We start from the raw sequence: 13,545 nt of genomic DNA, 5'->3' as shown, positions 1-13,545 counted from the left end.
TTGGGTTCAGAAATCTAACTGATGACCTAAGAATAGTGTTTTAAGTTATTATTATTCTTTTGAACTAGCACTGATTCATGCAATGCTTCAGAAGAGATAAGTCCTTTGTGTTTCATGATAATTTGAAGAGATGCCTTGTAAAGACTACTAAAAAGAACAGCTGACGATAAACATGTTGATGATCAAAGTATTATTTTCTTTTCTGTGTTTAGAAAAATAAATAAGTAAATAGACAATATGTAAATGTTTCATAAATTGTCACTTCTTGGTGTGACTGAATTTATTTTTTACGCCCACACCATGATTAATACTGCATGGCCATTTGGTTACCACAAGGCTCTATTGAATAAAAAAAGAATCATTTTTTTCTTATTTCAGACTCAGGCAAACTATTAATAATCCTTCTGGGAACAAATAATAAGTTAAATTAGTCTTCCTAAAAGGGATCATCTTTAACTGTGAAGCATACAATATTGCCCTGAAGTAATGATATTACATATTCATATGATTTATATATATAGTTTTTTTCTCTAAAATGTTAGTTACTGTAGGAATACATGCATGTTAAAAGTAAAAAAAAAAATGTTTTTAAATACATGTATAACAGTAAAATACATTCTAAGGATAGCAATAAATAAAATAGTTCACATTAATAGATTTCTGTAAGCATTTCTACAATAAAAAAGTTTTTCATGCTTTTGTCAAAATGCATTAATACTTTTTAGAAATAAATGGATCCTAGATAAAAAAAAAACAGATGCTATGTAGGTATTTTATCATAATATCAAATATTTTTTCAAGTTTTTTTAAATACATTTGTAGATATTTTTATTCTTAAGTATGATAGTGCAAACATAAAATATAACCTAGTTTCAGGGGCATGATTTGTACAAATGAATATTTATAATTGGTAACACTATTCACGTCACTACATTTGCTCTATACATACTAGAAATAAATATGCTACACCATCACAAAATACAAATTGAACATTTGAATACACTAAACTGAATGAATGAGTACATTTAAAATCTGCGGCCTCTAAAATAAAATGTTCGAGTGGGAAGCTGCATCAGTGTGTGTTAGCTGCAAAGGAACAAGTAAAGGTTAATTCCACACTTGAAAGTAGAAAAAAGAAACACAATGTTTCGATGAGGTGACACCTGAAGAAGGCACAACATCTGAAACGTTGCATTTATTCTTTCTACTTTTCAGTGTGGAATTAACGTTTAATGGCTCCATTATTGATCTAAAAAGAATTATGAACAAATCATGCTATCAAACACATGCATATAAAATCACAAGCTGCTCAATATTCATGATATTGTCTTTCTGAATGTCCTTTTCTCAATATAGCACATTAAATATGTAGTTAGTTTTAGTGTATCCAATGTAATTGCAATATATTGGTTACATACAAAATATAATTTTCACATGAGACTGAACGGAATACAGTTTATTCTCCAGGTACTACAAGGTCTAGTGACATAGGGCTCTATATTCAAATCACTTAGCCACTTAAATCCCCATAGGAAGCAAAGAGAATTTAAGTGCTTAAGTCTCTTGAATATAGAGCTCATACAAGTGCAACCTCTTATGAGATTACACTTGCAGCTATTCCAAAAATAGGTAAATCAGAGTCACATGAAGGGCCTTTCAATTGATATGTTGCATGATGTGATTCACAAAATGGCTAGATGAAAGCAAAAGTTATTCATCTGAAGAATCTCCCATGATGTGATGTGTTGTATTGAACTGGCTAGACAAAGAAAACCATGTAAGATTGCTGAAAGTGGAGCATACAAAATAATGACTGACAAGCACACTTTATAGACAGCACTAATTAAAAAAGAACTTCTCAAACTATAGCAGTCACATCACGTAAATGAAAACAGGGTGAGCACAGAAAGTCTTTTTAGAATCATACATATGGAAACTAATTAAACAGATTGCAAGTTTAATCCCAATTACCAAAACTAACTGAAACTACAGTCTGTGTAGTGTCTGTAGCCAGCTATCACCACTCCTTCCACTCCTGCAAATAATTAAAAAAACAGAAATAAAATGTGAAAAAAGAATACCAGAGACTGTTTTAATTTCATTTACTACCTACAGTGGATATACGGGCTTGTTTGCTTGTTCACTGTTCTGCTCAGGTATAGTATAAGCACAAAATCAATAACTCATGTTTAAACAACACCTGGGATCTCTCGGCTCATAGCTACATTTTTCTGTACCTTTGGCATTGTATAGCACTATTGTTTCCAATTATCAATTAACTGTTACAGCAATCTGTGTATTGTATTTGCAGTAAACATGAAAGACATACCATGCTTTTTGCTTCCACTGTCTTTACATGCTCGATATTTCTTAGTGGTTACTTTTTATGTTGTTGTTTTAATTTTGTAACACACTTACATTGCACTGCAAGCTATACTGTGCTTGTCTTATTGCCATTTTATTTATTTTAGTCTATTGCAGCTATGTGTTAACATACTTATTGTATTTAAACTTAATACATGCCTAATATTTTGTATTCTGTGCAATTTTTGTGCATTTTGTACATCACCCTAGATAAGGGGATCTTCTAAGCAAGTCAATACTAATAACAAAGTTTTCAGTAAAGGGACTTACAGGTGACATTTTTCCCAATATGTTAATGACAGGGCCAGACTACATATAAATTACTAGGGAAGAACAATAAATTTAGGAACTCCTACATAGCCCATAAAGATATGCGATGAGCTTGAGAGGAGAACGGAGAAATGAGAGCACAACTAGCACGCAAATAGCAGGAACATGCTGTTCTAGGAGCACTATACTGTATGTGATGGTGAGAAATGGATTAGCAAGGTTTTTCCACCCTGGGACAAAACTGAGAATTCAATGAAAGAATTAAGACATACAATAAACTATTTTGTAGAAACTGTATGTATAAAAAAGTAAAGAAAAAGGGTATTTTTCTCCTTTCTCCCCTCCTTTCTTAATGCTAGCCAAGAAAAGTAAGGGGAAAGGAAACGGAATTATAAAGTAAGCTTCCTACTCTTTTCTTCACCTTTTGTTATTCACCTTCTCAAAAGATCTTCACCGAAAACAAAAAACAGTGAAGCAAAAACACTGTCATTTGTTCTTACTGATGGAGTTTTCCCCTTTATCAACCCAGGTGATTCAGAAATTCAGATTGGAAAATAGCACAAGAGGAAACAGGAGCTTCATTTTTAACTTTTTTTCTCGAGTTCTCCAAGGTGGTAATGTGACACTGAAGGTAACAGAAGCCACTGACTAGAAAGATGTTAATCCTGACAAACTGCCAGAGCATTAGCCTGAGCCGCAGCTAGATTGAATTCTGCATCCCAGGGGACAATGGGCAACACTGGTGGTAGTGCTCCATCTTTTTGAGTGCCCCTTAGAGACAGCTGCCTTCGCTGAAAATTGAACCTCTCAGTGAAGAACAAGAGCACCCTCTATCGCAGCCCAACAAAATTACATTCTGAGTGGGGGCATGTCATCAGGTCCTGGACTTTTGATGTACTGTAGGTCGTGAATTTTGAGGTTTAGAAAAGTAATAACAAAATAAAAGTTTGTTTAGAGAACGGGAAAACTCTGACAAACACACCAGCCTGTGAATTTGTATATGTGTGTTTAAAATGGTCTCAGTTAAAAACTACTCCCGTCTATTCTAAATGTGTATATGGTTTAACATTTATTTTGTCACATTCAAAGACATTTTAAGGACTAGTCTTAATGCCTAAAGTGAGGCAAGCATTACAAAGTTGTGTGTATAGTCAAATGGCCTACACCTATTTTAATTCATTCACACACATTACAAAATATAGAACCTCTTTTATTCCTCAGTTACTTTTTTTACACTTGTAAGACTTTATACTTTAATTTGGGTGATAGATATTATATGTATACTTTTTATACATAACTTCATTCTTCACGGGTGATCGGTTATACTGTTATACTGTACAACCTGTGCCCTGTGCATGAAAAACTGCATCAGAAAACATCACAAAACGAAAATTACATGAAGACAACAACATTGCACATTGCTATTTTATCATTAGCCTATGGTGCCACATACTTGAATACAGTCTTTAAAAGCCAGGGGTGTCTTTAAAATTTGAATCCTCCTTTTCTTGTCTGTTTTTTATGCAGTCAAGTCACACAAAGGCCCATCGGACCGAGGTAATGACTTGAGAGAAATCAGCCTTTCAAGTGAGTCATTTCCCATAGCTAAAACCATGGTCTCTTAAGTATCTTTCATCAAAAACTAGAAATCAGACAAGGGAAAACCAGAGCTAAAGATATCCAAAAAACTGTCAAACTGAAGGTATATTTAAAGAGAAATGTATCAGCTTTTCTTAAACACCTGTACTTTTCAACATTCTCTTACCTAGAAAAATGCACTTGTTTATATATGCAGCATATGATTTTGATGCTATATTCCTAAAGACAAAAAGTTAATTTATTAATATGATTTTCAGTTTTCAATGTCGATTCGAAAATGTGATTCTCTTAGATTTTACTGAAATGTTTTTTTTACCCTGTATTATTCTTAACATATATAGCCCGACAGGAGAGAGCCGCATGACTTAATTAATCAATGGTCTTGCATTTGCAATCTAGCTGCCATTTGAAAGTTAGATCTTCTAACGTGCAACCTTGACCAGTGAAAATGAGAAAAGAGTTTAATGCAACCCTTCGCTTCAATGTTTTTAAACGCAAACACACTTTGCCGTTCGATTAAATAAACCTACAAGGTGTGCCACAGTGTGTATCTACTGTACATCTCATTTGGAGTGCGGCAGCGTATGTGCGAAACATCTCAAGGTGATACTGGTGTTGCGCATATTACAATTTTAACTTGTATATATCATATTAGCATTTCCTTACTTTAATCTCCGTTAGGAAGATATCTTCCAGTATAACTTTGGACTTGTGCGTCGAAGACTTGCGAAGTTACAATGTATGGCAGAGTTACACTACTGATAGAAGAAACCGGGGAGTACCACAGTATATTGTGGAGTGCATCCATACAATACAATATATAGAAAATTCACCACCAGTTCAAAGTAGCCGTACACGACATAATCTCTAAAATATAAAAAATGACCAATACCACATCAACGTTTCTGAAATTGTCAGATTTATTTTTTTTTCAATAAAAAAAAGACTATGCGTGTTCAGCAATTTAGCTGCAATGGTTCGCCCCCTTTTTATCTGGCCAAACAAGACGGAGGCATTCCTACAATCTGGGTGTTTTCGGATTCTGTAAGTGCGCTTTTTAAAGATTGTAAAGTTTCTTTACAACCCGGAATCTTTCAATTCTGATGTTATTGTTAAGTCTTGAATGGCTTCCACTTCTAAGGGGGGAAATCTGGTTTATTATTCTAAAATGTTGGGCAATAGAGAATCGAATTAATCAAAATGACTGGAACAGAGTATGCTAATGTATATTGGACCTAGTGTTTAAACATTATTGTTAAATCTATTTCACGGTTTCAAAAAAAACACAAAAGATTGCGAAGTTGCGGCACTGATGCGTCCGCACTTCACGCCAATTATGTTGCCTTGGGGCTACTTCATATTTATTGCAGTCTTGTTAAATGAAGACATCTGCAAATTGCCCCTTTTCAGTATCTGTGTTTGCCGTTGTTTCTTTTCAGAAAAGTTTTCTTAGGAGTTCCCATCGCTCGCTAGAGCTTCTGGTTTACAAAAACTAGACCATTTTTTGAGTAAACCATCTTTTGCTGCGAGTACCAGTTTTAGCCCACATCTACTGGTCAAATGAATTAATAACTATACATCTATAAATGTTGAAAGGAATAAGAAATAAAAAGGGTTAACAAGAACACTTTATTCAAACAAATACAAATATAAGCTCTATATAAAGTGGTTAAAATGCAAAGTACTTACCTTTATAAACTGCCAGATTGCGTTCTGTCACCTCTGTGTTAAAACAAGCAGTCCCATTAGCAACTACAGCTGTGACTACCTCTCTATGACACGGTAAGAAAAATCCTACACCATCAGTCTGTATTAACACTCCAGTTAACGGGCTTGTCTTCTGTGCGAGAGATGTACAGACAGATCTAGCTAAAACAAAACGGGCGAGAAGGCGCTAAAGGCGAGATAGGGCAGAGGAACAGAATTGTAGCATCCCCGATCAATCCTGTGCAGCCTTCCCTAGTACGCGTCTTCTTTTCCTCTTCTGCAAAACGAAAGGAAGCTCATTGCAATGTAATGCAAGCAGTTGTGCTCTGGCGTTGGTGACTAAGTAGAGTCTGCCCCCTTTTTTTTACGTTTCCAGATGGAAGCCGTTTCTCATCTGTCACAAGAACCAAGCCAGCACAGAAATAATAGCTTGAATGGTTAAACTGGGTTCAGGAGGCTTCGACCAATCAGAGTATGAAGATGGAACCAGGAACCTCCCCGGCGACCCTGCACTCTTCAGCGGAGAAACCCGTGACAAAATCTACATCTACTCAAAACATACGTTGGAGATGGGTGCGTGTTTGTTATAGTAATCCGTTCTGGAATACATAAATAAAGTCTTCCACAGTAGATCATGGGCGTAAGTCAGTTTAAGTTCTGGTCAGCATCATGTCTATTTTTTATGTTCATTTTGACGCATTCTGTGAAACAAATGTTGATGAAACAATAGGAATCAAGATCAACTAGTAAGATGTATATAGTATAGCTCTAAAAAAGTGAAGTTTCTGTATGATGAGGTTAGATTTAGTCTTACTGGGGGATCAAATGTTGGCGTATTAAGGCTTCTTACACAATATCAGTTACTAGCCGTCCGTTATACATTCGTAACGAGATTCTAATCATTGGGCTGTAGCCAATATATATATATATGTCTGTTATTACATAGGACCTTACAAATGGAAATATATTTCTTTGTATGACCCACAGACACATCTATTGGCTTACATCCAGTATGATGAATACCTGTCATGAAGGGGCTCAAGGCTTGAATGTTAAAGAGCTGCCGCACGCACAAAGCCCCATTGACTTTCCATCAGATTTCGTGCGCGCATCTACTTTAAAGTCAAGCCTTTAATTTCCAAGGGCAAAATGGAAGTGCAGCTTGAAAAAAGTGTGCTCGGGGTCTCCAGTCAGTGACCGGTTTGACCCGTCAGTACGGGGTGTCTGTTATTAACAAATGCGGTTACAATTGCCAATAATTATACAGGAGACAAGGCGAAAAAGACGAAAATTGATCGTATAATTGGGTTTTGCGTCTTAAGTGAAAGACCCTTTTAATTTTAGAAACAAAAACCGACAAATAGAAAAAATGTATGTAATAAGGTTATAGCGAAATTAAAACATGACCAGCTTTGAATAGGTAGTATAAAGCTTCATGGTTTGTGTCCTACGGCTCTGTTGCACACAGGTTCATAGCGACTGCTGCTCAGTGGCTGTTGTGCCCAATTGTTACTGGGTGCGCTTAGTTGAAGTGATATAACGCATTTTTCTTCGCTGTCACGACAGGTGGATCAAAAATCACTGGGGATGAAAACAAAGGATTTGGGACTTTTTCAGCTCAGCTTATTATCTGGACTATGGGATTGTTGTTTTCTTCCAAAGACTTCTGTAAACAGCTCTTGTATAAATTTCCAGATAAAACACCCATCTACAACACAGAAAAGGAATCATAATAAACTGTGATGTAAATGTTGCTATATTTAGCAGATGAATGGGAATGCCCTTTAGTAGCATGTCATGTTTAAATCTTCATGAATTGAGTGTTTCCTTATTTTAACATGCTTAAAGAGAAATACAAAACACAAATTCAAATACCATAATTATAAATCTGTTTCCTAGCTGGTGCTAGCAAATTACAACAAAATAAAGTAATTAAAAAACAGAACACTTCAATTTGATTGCAACATTTTGCATTGCAGGAGTTTGCTGAGTTTACCATTAGAGGGGGATTGAATAAAACAGGAAGTGTTCTTCATGGATATGGCCATTCTAATATAAGTTTCTAAATAGGTGTTTCTACAGCCAATCTGTTAGATTTAGGACAAAAGGAGTTTGATCCTTTTTTATTTTGCTCCTGGTTGGTGAAACCTCATATTCAGCTGTGAACTGCTATTCCTGTCATAAAGCCAGGGAATCTCACACATGATCCTTCTCTCATTAGCCATTTGGCAGAGGATATAGTGAACAATCAATTACGTCAGATTATTAGCCTGTCTAATAATTGAATCAAGCTGTCAGTGGAATAATGGATTCACTGATCACAGGGCTGCACAAAGCAGTGTTCTGTCTTTCTATAAAAGACACTGCAAGATGTGTCTGCAATCAATAGTTCTTCAGATTTTAATCAGATTCCTATAGGCACAAATTAGACAAGAGGTATAGGCAATGTCTTGTTTTAAAGCCACTTCCATTCTGCTGGAGTTCTACATGTATGAGCTATGTATTATATATTTTGCTTTGGCTGGAAGTACAGGCAAACATCAAACACTACCACTGTTGTCATAAATAACACTGACAGTGACAGTTTAGTAAAGGTAAAAATGATGTGCATTTTTCTAAAAACAAAAGATTTAGAATACAAAGATTATATTACAGAACTCAAACTTGAAAAATGGTTTCTGAGGTCTTTAGCGTAGGTGTAAATGTCAGTGCTCTTTAAATTTTTTTTCAGCTTTTGTTTTGTCTTATGAATCAGAAAAGATGTGGCATTTTAAACCGTAAACCAGGACTTGTCAAATTAATGTCCCATTTTATGTAAGTAATCTTTCTAACACCTTTACATAGACATACTGATATGGAAGCTATTTTTCATAGTACGATAATGTATTTTAGATTTTAAAACAGATTTAATGTTTCTGAAATAATTTGGATGCAATTTATCTATCCATCTGTCATTTAAATGGATTGAACCACAATTATTTAATGGAAAAGTGTAATTATAATTTCCAAATGTAACTCAGCATCAGCCTGTTTCTTATGAAGAAGAGATCAAGCATCTGAGTGTTAAAGAGCATTACATGACCCTTGTAACATGTCAGTATTTCATTAAAAATGTTTGCCAAACCTTTGGTGTCCAAAGACACATTAAAAAGAAACTGCAAATTGCAGGCTGAGAATTCAAAGTTTGAGATTGCTTTATTTGACTAAAGGATCAAAGAAAGTGGAGTCTGATAGAAATAATCTAGATATTGTTTATTTCTGAGTTTGTAAAGAAAATCTTCAAAACTGGAATGGAAGAAAGACAGCTTACTGTCTAAGAGACACTTTCTTAACTCTTATCCCATTGATCAGTCAAGCAGATACCTGAATAAGAAAATCCCTTTTTTATTGAATTTTGTAAAACTGAGCTGAATCACTTATTCAGATCGCTTATCAAAAACAAAATAAATTAACTCAATTTTTTTTTATCTTTGAACTACCTTCACTGGAGTCTTTGGAAAGCACCAGGGAAAAAAAAAAAAAAAACAATAGTAGCAATGACAAAAAGAGCACTGAACATTTTAATTCCTTAGCACAATTTGCATACTGTTTAAATTAACCTGTATATTTCAACATTGCCTCTTTAGATGAAATCACTTGGTGACTCACTCCCAAGGCATTCTGTCAGCTTTAAAATCATCATTATCCAATTACAATGAAAAAAAAACATATATTCTAAAGAAAACTGATGAATAATTCAATATAAAATGTGTTTTTAAGAAAATCTGAGCAGTATTTTTGATACTCTATTTCCAGCTCTTTTGAAAAAAATCAGTTAATTACTTTCACCTTGCTGATGGAAATGTACTCACATGTAAGTGCCTTTAAATGTATCATTTTCACCTGTAATAAAGTAACAAAAAGTAAATATTGCCTCCAATAAATGCTTATTAAATTAAATATCTTTTATATAATTAATCATTTTAATATATAATACTGTGTAATAAAGTATAATGGTATATAGTGCCACACCACCAAAGAAACACTGAAACTAACAATGATTGTAATTAGCAAGGAAAAATATGTATTGTGTTTCACATACATTGAAGAGTTATATTTAATCACTAGATAGTAAAAAAATCAGGTATTCAATGTGCATACATTGATTACTAATGATTTGTTATATCTATGTTTTAACACATCTCTGTTGAACAGACAGTTCAGACATTTGATTAGGGACTTCCCACATTTATAGTGATGGAAATAATTTAATATTAAAAAATTCAGTAGTTATAATAAATTACTATGATAGCATACACTGAAAGTGCAAGACATTTACACAATGAGTTTTTGTATGCAAAATAAGGCATCTTTTAATTCAACTAAAGCAAGTTGGTTTATATATAGACAATATATATGTTTATCACCTGTTTTAGAAAGCTCTTTTGACAAAGTTGTGTTAAGTTAGGATTGAAACAATAAGATAAGAAAATGGAAGGCAAAGAGATGAGGAAACACAAGAAACAAAAAAAATGTTAATATGACAATTCCTGGTTTACACTTTAAATGCCACATTTTTTTTTGATTCGTGAGACAACAATTAAAAGAAGAAGGATGACTATAAATATACAGGAACAAGTAATAGGTTTATTCCATGCTGAAAAAAAGAAGAAAGAGAACACAACGTTTCGGCTGTGGAGCCTTCTTCAGGTGTGGAGAAGAAGGCTCCACAGCCGAAACGTTGTGTTCTCTTTCTTCTTTTTTTCAGCATGGAATAAACCTATTACTTGTTCCTTTGCAACCTACTCATGGTGACGCAGCTACCCACCTGAACTATAAATATACAGTATGACTGGGCTCAAATTAAGATTATCTAGGATTATGATTATGAAAATAACTGTAAACAAGATCTACTGTAAGAAGAAATAGTTTATTCATGTTATATACTGTAATTGTGGGAAAACAATTGACATTTTACTGTATTTTCCAGAATCATACTATTATATTAGAGGTGTAGTTGACTGTTAATGCAAGCCTTGATAAATCATTGAACTGAATACAAGGCAACTCTTTCCAAAAGCAGGGGACAAATGGACCCATTGGCTGGTAGGTGATATAATCAAATACTAGTTGAGATATACTGCTCCCATTAATTGAAATGAAAGAGCCCGCTGGCCTAAAATCTGAAACTCAGATCCCATATGGAAGAGCCTGCTGCTCCAGTGTTATCAAGTAAATAGGATTCTCTCCTGAAGGGATGTATTTAATGAAGGACTGGTCAAGAATGAATCTGAAAATGGTTGTTTTAAGATGACCAAACTGATAGTATGAGAGACATTGTCTAACTGTGCCTCATTTATTGATATAAAGGAACATTTTTGTGATCTATAATAATATACACAGTAAATATGGCATAGGCATTAAAATGTCTTAGTTATTCATTAAATTGATTAATGAATTCAAAGGACATATCGGACATAAACTAATTTAGTACTCACCCATGATGGCTGCTCTCTCCCTACAGGTACATGTTAAAAATCAATGCATAAGAATTACCCATTTAAAACTGTAAATATATAACATTTATCCTTAGCTCAAGCTCCCAGTAATCAAAGGCTAAATCAATACACGCGTTTGCATGGAACTGAAAGTAAGCAATAATTTTGTTTTTGCTTACTTACTACTTCAAAACAGAATGATATGCATTTGAACTGTGGAATCCTCTGTTTCAGTTTGTGTTGTGTATGTGGTGAGGACAAAACAAAGCAAAATCAATCAAATATGTAATTGAGCAAGAAAATAAATCCAATCAACCTTCTCTGAAAGGTATACAATAACTGACAATGTGCTTAACAGAATGCATTGATTTAAAAAAGTAACTTCACTTCTTAAACTCTCAGGTAACAAAATGAGACATTTGGGGCAAAATGTTCTTTTCCTCCTTTTTAAACTTGCTATTTTTTTTCTATGTACTGTATGTAATACGCTACTGGCATGTTATTTCTTCAGAATGGTGCAATGCCATTTGTCAGTTTAAAGGTAGTACATGATAATGCTGTAGTCTCAATTACCTCCACACTGCCCTGTTCTTCATGTCTTTCATCTAAGGTTGCCTAGGTTACCACATTCTGCAAGTCAATCAATGCTCCTATTACATCCCTGTTTTAAGAATTTTTTAACAACAAATTTAGAGGTTCTGAAGTCATAAGTATAACCTTACCTAAATATAGCTTTCTTTTTTTGTACAGATATTATACCGTCACAAAGGAAACAGAGAAGACAACAGGCAAAATTGTATAATATGAATAAAATACAGCAAAAATTATTGGCATTCAAATCTATAAACCAATAACTGTAAACTCCACACTAAATATATATAATACTTGAGGATACATTTAGGCCTTCTTTCACTACATGTTCTTATGCAATGAAGTGCACACCTTATCCCTCGATTAGCTTAACAATCTTGTTCTCATATATATAAATGTATGCACAAAAGGGCACTAAACTTGTTCCACAAATTAATGTATGAAATAAAATGACATATTGTACATAAACTAATTTAGTACTCACCCCCTATGCCAGCTCTCCCTATGGATGAAACATAAAATATATCCTAAGTTTTTCTTTTTGCCTTCTTGTCAGAGAGCTTAATAATTGAAGTTACCCATTACTTTGTTATCTAATGTATTTTGTTAAGCACATTGTCACTTATTATGTACCTTTCAGAGAAGGTTGAGTGGATTTATGTGCTTGCTTTTTGTAATTACAAATTATAAGAAATACCCATTTAAAACTGGAAATAAATGAAGTTTATCCTTAACTCAAGCTCCCAGCAATCAAAGGCCAGATCAATACATTTGCATGGAGGTGAAAGAAAGCAATCATTTTGCTTTTGCTGCTTTCTACTTCAAAGCAGAATGATATGCAGTGGCATCTTCTGTTTCAGTTTGTGTTGTATATGTGGTGAGGATGAAACAAAACAAAATCAATCCAGTATGTAATTAAGCAAGCAAATAAATCCACTCAACCTTCTCTGAAAGGTATACAAAAGCTGCCAATGTGCGTAACAAAATACGTTAGTTTTAAAACTTACTTAACTTCAGTTAATAAGCTCTCAGACAGGAAAACAAAATGAAAAACTGTATAAAATATTAGTGTATTTTTGCTCTCCTTTAAAATGTGGTTCATTTTTTTGGGTATGTACGCAATAAGCTACTGACATGTTATTTTCTTCAGAATGGTGCAATGCCATTTGTCAGTTTAAAGGTAGTGCATGATAATGCTGTAGTCTCAATTACCTCCACACTGCCCTGTTCTTCATGTCTTTCGTATGAGGTTGCCTAGGTTACCACATTCTGCAAGTCAATCAATGCTCCTATTACATCCCTGTTTTAAGAATTTTATTACAAAAAAATCGGGGGCTTTGAAGACATGTTCATAGCATCCCCTGAATCAGCAAAGTTTTATTCTTTATACAGAAATGTACACCCTTACAAGGGAAATAGTAGAAAACAACTGGCAAAATTGTATAATATGAAGAAAAGGATTATTAAAATGCATAAACTAAAAACTATGAACTCCAAAGTAGATAAATACAGATTTTAAAAAGTCCTTATTACATTT

The 13,545-nt window shown here is 34.0% G+C and overlaps 1 protein-coding gene and 1 long non-coding RNA gene across 2 annotated transcripts in view; one reads left to right on the top strand and one right to left on the bottom strand.

The window, feature by feature from the left end:
• cdh11 (cadherin 11, type 2, OB-cadherin (osteoblast)) overlaps positions 1 to 6,322 on the bottom strand; it is a 63,293-nt gene extending 56,971 nt beyond the window's left edge. The window contains exon 1 of the mRNA XM_088613615.1: positions 5,923 to 6,322. The gene's annotated coding sequence lies outside the window, so the exon portion shown is untranslated. The remainder of the gene's footprint in view (positions 1 to 5,922) is intronic.
• Positions 5,228 to 9,316, top strand: LOC148644478 (uncharacterized). The gene is made up of 3 exons (XR_015928635.1): positions 5,228 to 5,277; positions 6,317 to 6,513; positions 7,507 to 9,316. It is a non-coding gene; the product is annotated as an uncharacterized LOC148644478 (long non-coding RNA).
• Positions 9,317 to 13,545: the final 4,229 nt, after the last annotated feature.

This window comes from Lepisosteus platostomus, chromosome 20 (genome assembly GCF_059453375.1).
Source record: "Lepisosteus platostomus isolate fLepPlt1 chromosome 20, fLepPlt1.hap1, whole genome shotgun sequence".
NCBI lineage: Eukaryota > Metazoa > Chordata > Actinopteri > Semionotiformes > Lepisosteidae > Lepisosteus > Lepisosteus platostomus.
Note: the sequence above shows the minus strand (reverse complement) of the source record. Positions and strands in the feature narration are given on the sequence as shown.